Source organism: Primulina huaijiensis, chromosome 16, assembly GCF_012295235.1.
Source record: "Primulina huaijiensis isolate GDHJ02 chromosome 16, ASM1229523v2, whole genome shotgun sequence".
Lineage (NCBI taxonomy): Eukaryota > Viridiplantae > Streptophyta > Magnoliopsida > Lamiales > Gesneriaceae > Primulina > Primulina huaijiensis.
This window is the reverse complement of record NC_133321.1, coordinates 10,116,663-10,124,397: the sequence shown is the minus strand read 5'-3', so window position 1 is coordinate 10,124,397 and position 7,735 is coordinate 10,116,663. Positions and strand designations below refer to the sequence as shown.

The 7,735-nt window shown below is 39.4% G+C and overlaps 1 long non-coding RNA gene across 1 annotated transcript; it reads right to left on the bottom strand.

The window, feature by feature from the left end:
• Window positions 1-1,046: 1,046 nt before the first annotated feature.
• On the bottom strand, window positions 1,047-5,030 carry LOC140962110 (uncharacterized). Its single transcript, XR_012172458.1, has 2 exons — window positions 4,942-5,030; window positions 1,047-1,080 (listed from the first exon to the last, which is right to left on the bottom strand). It is a non-coding gene; the product is annotated as an uncharacterized lncRNA (long non-coding RNA).
• Window positions 5,031-7,735: the final 2,705 nt, after the last annotated feature.

Below are 7,735 nucleotides of genomic sequence, written 5' to 3'. Positions count from 1 at the left end.
TGATCTCAGGTTCGAGTCTGGGAAGGCACAGACTCCAGTGCATGGGCTGGAGAGTTCTATGAGTAACCCATACGACGCCTATGGAAAGCCCGTGAGGGAAGAGTTCCATAGATGGGCCAAGGCCCATAGAGCAGAGCCCAAGATCGGGATAGCCTTGGGTCGATTGGGGCAGTGGGCCGTATGGGCGGTCCACTGGGCCTGTAATGGGTCATTACAATTGAGTTAGTTTTTGAGATCGGAAAGCTTTCTGATGCGATCATGGAAGGCAAATGTAACGTACCGTACTTTCATACTTAAAATTTGCGGAAAAATTAAAAATTTTCTAAAACATAAAATAACCTTCAAAGTTTGCCATAAAATATCTCAACCAAGTCCCCCATAAGACATTATTGTTCAAAATAACTACAATATAATTTGCTAACAAAAGGTTTGCTCAAAGTGTTTCCATCAGAATATGAAATCAGAGTAATTTAACTTTTGCATAAAACTTAAACATGGCGGTCCTCGGGTTTAGCCTCCCACTCAGTCCAAGCCTGCTTCTCGGTCGCCACCTCCTGTCTCCTCATCAACATACTCACCTGCATCGATCAAGTCTAGTGAGTCTAAAGACTCAACACGTATAAACTGGAGATAACGAGTACTACATAATAAAATCGCATGCATCTTTAAAATAGGACGTACATACTTGAATCTTGAACTTGCATAATAAACTTGAACATACGTACATACATACTTTGACGTGCCATCATCATAAACTTTTCTTAAACGTGCTTGCATACTTGAACATACTTCACTTCATCATTTTTCGTAGAGGATGTTTCAAAGCAAGTGACCCATAACATAATCGCCTGATCAGACTAAACCACAGTACTGGGCTGACAGGGACGTATCCACTACCACATACATGAGATCCCCGTTCATAATTTAACGGGCTGGTTGGTCCCCGTTCATAACTTAACGCTTTCCAACCTCGATCTAACCCGTTCATAATTTAACGGGCGGATTGGTCCCCGTTCATAATTTAACGCTTTCCAATCCTAAACATACTTTGGTCACAAGACATTTAGCATACCTCAAAAACTTAAAATATTTTCTTGCACGTCATACATACTTACTTGGCGTTGAGGGATTCGTTGGATTTCACTTGGGGCCGCTGCTGCACATACTAAATGAATTTCAACACTAATTTGCATAAATTAGACGTAGGTACTCGAGCTCACCACCGAAGTGCATAAATAGCTTATGTCATTCTAGATCACTCGGGACTTGACCTCGTTTAATCATACTAACCATGACATTAAACCCCGAAACAAACTTTAAGGTGTCGTGTGAACATTTCCCAACCATAAAAGACCTGAACTCACTATTAGAACTTGAAAAGGAGAAAGAACGAAATTATTTTTACAGATGAGGCCACGCTCGGGCGGTAAAACTTTACCGCTCGAGCGCCAGGTCTACTGGAAAGAACACTCGGACAGAAAGGGCGGCGCTCGAGCGGTAAAAAGTTACCGCTCGGGCGCCGAGCAAACTGGACTCCGCGACTCAGAAACTTGTACTCTCCAATTCCGATTACACATACAGTGAACAACGCCTCGAGACTCATCCTAGGACACTATGATCCAAACTCAACTCCATAAAAATATCCCAAACGTTCCCAAAGAAGCGACGTACCACACGCAACGCGATAACTCTCATAACTCGAATTTTGACACCAAAATAGTTTTCACGACTACTCGTTCTCCCAAATGCCTAACGACGCGAACCAAAACGTCAATGACCATCCCAACATCATTAACAACATACCTAACACAGCAGCGATCACCCGTCAATCCCCAACGAAGCCTGCAACCACAAAACTTCAAGAACACATCAATAACATAATTTTTCAGAAAAACGCAGTTTGAGCAGTCTCACGAAAAATACCATAACTCACTCAATATTTATCCAAATATTTTGAATATTATATAAAATCGAAGGTATCAAAAAGTTCAACGATTTTCATGTTGAATGTTTTCTCAGATTCACGACGAGAAAGTCGCAGTATTTAAAAAAACAGTAAAAACGAGTTTTCAGATCTAAAATCTATTTCAAAACTGATCCAAATCATTTTCCACTCAAACGACGAACGTAACACATATATTTTACGCATAAAACAACGCAACACATAATATGACATGATCGATGCAGCAAAAGAAACATTATACGTGCCTTTTTATATCAAACTTTACCGAAACGACGTCACCGAAGCGAGGTTGATCCGGGACGAACGTGGCACGTTTTTCTTTGAAGAAAACTCAACAAAACCTTGCTGAAATTTAGAGAAAGGGGGCGGCTGCTGATAAAGGTATAACCCTAGGCTTTTTGCTCTCCAAAATATGAAAAGATATGGATGTGTAAGTGTGGTGTGTGAAAAACGGTTTTGTGTGTGTGTAATACGTTTTTAGTGTGTGTAAAAGTGTGTAAGTGTGTGTGAGTGTAGAAAACGTGTGTGTGTGTATGATAATTATAAGAAAGTCTAGCTAAATTAACTATTTAAAATACTAATTAAAGGTTAACACACACTAATTTAATCAAACTCTTCAATTAACATAATCACACACCAATTTTAAAAGTTTTAAATTCTAAAATTCACCTGATAATTAAATTTGGCTTTAAAATACTAACAACATAACGAATTAGTTAAAATGCCCCATCCTTACTTAAAATAAAATACCACATTTTAAATTGCCAAAAATAGTCACCGGTCTCTTTTCCTCACTTCCGCCTCGAATAACCGCCTGAAACATGAAACTCGAAAGACATTTTAACGTGCATCACAATAAACATGACTAATTTAAAATAATACATTTAAATAAATTATGCATGGCTAAGAAAATCATTTTAAATTAAATAACTGATTTAACAAATAAATAATGCATGGGTTTTACGTGTACGAATTTGGGCTCTACAGCAAAGCTCCGAGGAAGCCATGGGACCCTTTAGAGTTTTCAGAGGGACCAATCACAAGGGGGCGAATGAAGAAATTCAAGGACGCATTGAATGGAGTCGTAAGCAATCGGGCAGAGCTTGCACACAAGGTTCCGAGCTTAGGAGGATTCATGTTGCATGGAAGTGACCTTGGAGGCCAAATAAGTGTTATTAAGTGCGGAGTAATATGGGTGGATCAGTGCAACAACGCCTGGAATGCAGAGCCGCAGCGCTAGGGATACAGCAACTAGCGCCTAGGCGCTACATGGAGCAAAACTTTGGAACCTAGGCGGCACTGACAGGCGCCTAGGCGCTACCCTGCACAAAAATTCAGCGCCTAGGCGCTTCTGGATCAGCGTTGCGGCGCTTGGAACGCGGAAAAACTCGATTTTTACCTTATTATATGCATTAGATAATTTAGGAAGTTATCTTTTCATATCTTTTGATTTGATATGTATATTTGGACGAATTTTGAACATTATTGGAGATTATTGAATATTGAATTGAATTGTTCTTGAGTTTTCTCTCAAACAACCAATATCTTTTTGCTTTGTTATCAAAAATCAAACTTATCAAAGTTTATGTTTTGTGGCGTTTGTCGATCGTTCTTGTGCAGATTGTCATATGCTTGTTCTTTGAATGTTCGTCAGAGTTTTCGGTTGCTTTTTTTGTTATTATTTGTCGCTAAGCTTTCATAGTTTAGATGTGAATTATCACGCAATACTTGATTCAAAAGATCTGGATATAACACGAATCTCTTTTAACGTTATTGAATTGAGGGCGCGGTTTGATTAATCGTATTTGTTTTTCTTTCGTACGAGGATTCATATCACTTTCCCTCTGATTTTACTAGATTTTCTCATCACAGGCCCTTTCCTGTCCATCGATGACAGTTCTCTTCCTATGTAAATAAAGTCTCGCTTATCGTCTTTGATTGACGGAATGAATCTCGAAAGATTGATTGATTTTATCTCCTTCCTCCAACGGGAAAGCGCAGTGACTCCCTGGTGATAGGCGCCCCAAGCGTCTAAAATTTCCGTACTTTATAGGTTTGACAAATAGATCTTGCTTTCACCATTCTGTTTACGCCTTCATTCTCTCGCACCCCATCATCAGATGCCGTAGCCCTTTCTCATTTCAGCCATTGTTGATAGCCCATCTACATCAATAAGAATGAGGCATGACTTCTCTTCCAGTAGCTATGCCTGAGCTGAATCTCATACAAGACTTGCTTTCCGGCCTTACGTTTCCCAATCTTGGTAGAAGAAGTTGAATATCTCTTTCGGTCAAAGTCGATAAGGATCAAAGTCCAATATCTAGGGTGGGATTGTCCTCTGTTCTCAACTCGGGAAGGAAATAAGCATGGATTGACAAATTCCTTTTGAATATTTATGTGACGTACCGTACTTTCTCTACTTAAAATTTGAAGAAAATTTAAAATTTTCTTAAACATAAAATAACCTTCAAAGTTTGCCATAAGATATCTCAACCAAGTCCCCCATAAGACATGGTTGTTCAAAATAACTACAATAAAATTTGCTAACAAAAGGTTTTCTCAAAGTGTTTCCATCAAAATATGAAATCGGAGTAATTTAACTTTTGCAAAAAACTTAAACATGGCGGTCCTCGGGTTTAGCCTCCCACTCAGTCCAAGCCTGCTCCTTGGTCGCCACCTCCTGTCTCCTCGTAGACATCCTCACCTGCATCGATCAAGTCTAGTGACCGATAAATAATAAGTGCCTGATCAGACAAACCGCAGTACTGGGCTGACAGGGACGTATCCACTGCCACATACATGAGATCCCCGTTCATAATTTAACGGGCTGATTGGTCCCCGTTCATAATTTAACGCTTTCCAATCACGATCTAAACCCATTCATAATTTAACGGGGTGGAGAGGTCCTCGGCCACGTTCACCGACTTCCAAACCCATTCATAATTTGGTCACAAGACATTTAGCATACCTCCAAAAACTTAAAATATTTTCTTGCACGTCATACATACTTACTTGACGTTGAGGGATTCGTTGGACTTCGATCGGGGCCGTTGCTGCACATACTAACATGAATATAAATGCTTAACTGATACAGCTTAGACATAATAATCAAGCTTACTTACGAGCTCATTTAAATCCTTAGGACATTCTACAATTTCCCATGACACGGTCTTGATAACCCTTGCACTAAACCAAGACATCAAACCCCAAAGCAACAATAATATTCTTCTCAAAAGCGTGAGTACACGGACCCCGGCCCCGGGTCCGTGTATAGGTTCGTGTAGGGTCGGTGACCTATGTGCGAAGGAAAGGTGAAGGCACGGACTCCGTGCCTGCCTCCGTGTAGGGGTCCGGGTACCTACGCAAGTTCGACATCAAAAAGAAATAAAGGCACGGACCCCGTGTCAGGGCCCGTGTGCAGGTCCGTGTGTCCTCGATTTTTCTGTACCTGCGAGAAAACTTATGCAATGTCTATTCACGCAATTTGACACTTAAAGGATGTGATTCAACAACTTTAGACTCTTCTCAGGACACCATAACATTGCACCAAAACTCGTACAAACGCCTCAAAACACGACGTCCACTCTACTACCCAATGCAACACAAAATAGGGCGATTGACATCAAATCGATTTCCTACGACTTCCCACTAGTTCAAGTGCCTGAAGACATGAAACGTAACCTCAAAAATACTCCAAACATCGTTACCAATATATCTATACGCAGCAACAATCACCCGTTGATCTCCAAGGAAGCCTGCAACACAAAACTTTAAGAACACATCAATATCATAAAATTTCTGAAAACGCAGTTTGAGCAGTCCCACGAAAAATACCATAACTCACTCGATTTTCATCCAAAAATCTCGAATTTTATATCAAGTCGAAGGCATCAAAAATTTCTACATTTTTTGTGTTAAATGTTTTCTCAAAATCTCGAATAAAAATTCACATTTTTAACCAGAACAGTAAAAACGTTGTTTAGATCTAAAATTTTTCCTTCAAAGTCGATCCAATCAATTAACCGCTCAAACTACGAACATCATACACATGATTTTACGCATAAAACAACGCAACACATAATATGACATGATCGAAGAAGCAAAGGAGAGATTATACGTGCCTTTGATGATAAACTTTACCGAAACGGTGATACCGAAGCGGGGACGGAGCGAGGCTTGATCCGGGACGACTTGCGGCTCGAATTTCTTGCAATAAAATCACCTAAAAGTGCTGAAATTCTTTGGAGGGAGGGGTGGCTGCTGAGTCTCACAAGAACCCTAGGTTTTTCGCTCTTTCTTTTTTTAAATAAAACTAGAAAGAATTGTGTGTGTGTGTCATGTGGTGTGTGTGTGTAAAAGTGTGTTTTGGTGGAAAACGTGTGTGTGTTTTAATTATGGGTATATAATTTGCTTAATGATAATTAAAAGTGTTACTTAAAAGTTAATCCCCTAATTACCAAAATAAACTACACCATGCTAATTTTAAAAGCTTTTAAAAAAATTCTAAAATCCCTAAACACAATAATAAGGCTTTTAAAATGCTAAACTAATTAATTTATTTAAAATGCCTCACCCTCGACTTAAAATAAAATACTGCATTTTAAATTGCCAAGATCGTCACCGGTCTTTTTTTCCTCGATCCCGCTTCGAATAATCGCCTGGAACATGAAACTTGAAAAACATTTTAACGTTCATCATATAAACATTAAAATAATGCAATTTAAATAAATCATGCATCACTAAAATCATTTTAAACTTAAATAAAATATTTAACAATTTAAATAAATGCATGGGTTATACGTGTACTGAATTTCGGTACTACAATTTATTTCTTTTTGCTGGAGCTTTTTCTCATTCTTTTAGCTTAGGTTCCTGTACGTCGTTAGAATAGGGGTATTGTGCGGCGGCACTGAGAAAGGTTCGCTTTGGTTTTAGTTTGGTCAAATCCAGGGGATCAACCGAAGTTGATTCTGGCAGTAGGCTAACCCCTGTTGATGCGATCATAATAGGACAAGCTCCGAGGAAAGCATGGGATCTATTAGAGTTGCCGGAGGGACCAATCACGAGAGCACGATTAAAGAAATTCAAAAAAGCACTACAAGGAGTAATGCGCAATAAAGAAGGGCTTACGAGCAAGGTGCAAAGTTCCGAAGGGTTCGTTATGCAGGGGAATACGTTTGGGGGCCAAAGGAACATTATTCAAGCAATAATTGAGGAATGAAAACTTCAGAGTGTACACGGACCCCAACCCGGACCTGTACCCGGGGTCCGTGTCAATTACCCTCTAGAATGAGAATTACAGTTCCTACACGGACCCCACTCCGGACCCCTACACGGGGTCCTTGTCCATAGTTTCTCGGACAATATTTTGCAGCGAAGATACACGGACCCTTACACGGAGGCATACACGGGGTCCGTGTCCTATGATATATGCCGAAGATTTGGCGCAGATTTTGTTAGCTAATTAACTTTTTGATATCATTTTGATTTTGGATGTATATTTGGGCGAATTTTGAACATTTTTGGTAGAATATTATTGATAGAATACATATTTTTTTGACTTTTCTCTCAAATAATTAAAGCTTTTGCTTTGTTTTCAAAAATCAAACTTATCAAAGTTTATACTTTGTGGTGTTTGTCGATCGTTCTTGTGCGGATTATCTTAGGCTTGTTCTTCGAAGGTTCGTTCGAGTTTTCGATTGTTTCTTTGTGATTATTTGTTGCTAAACTTTTCAAAGTTAGAGGTGAAATCACACACACATTTGATTCAAA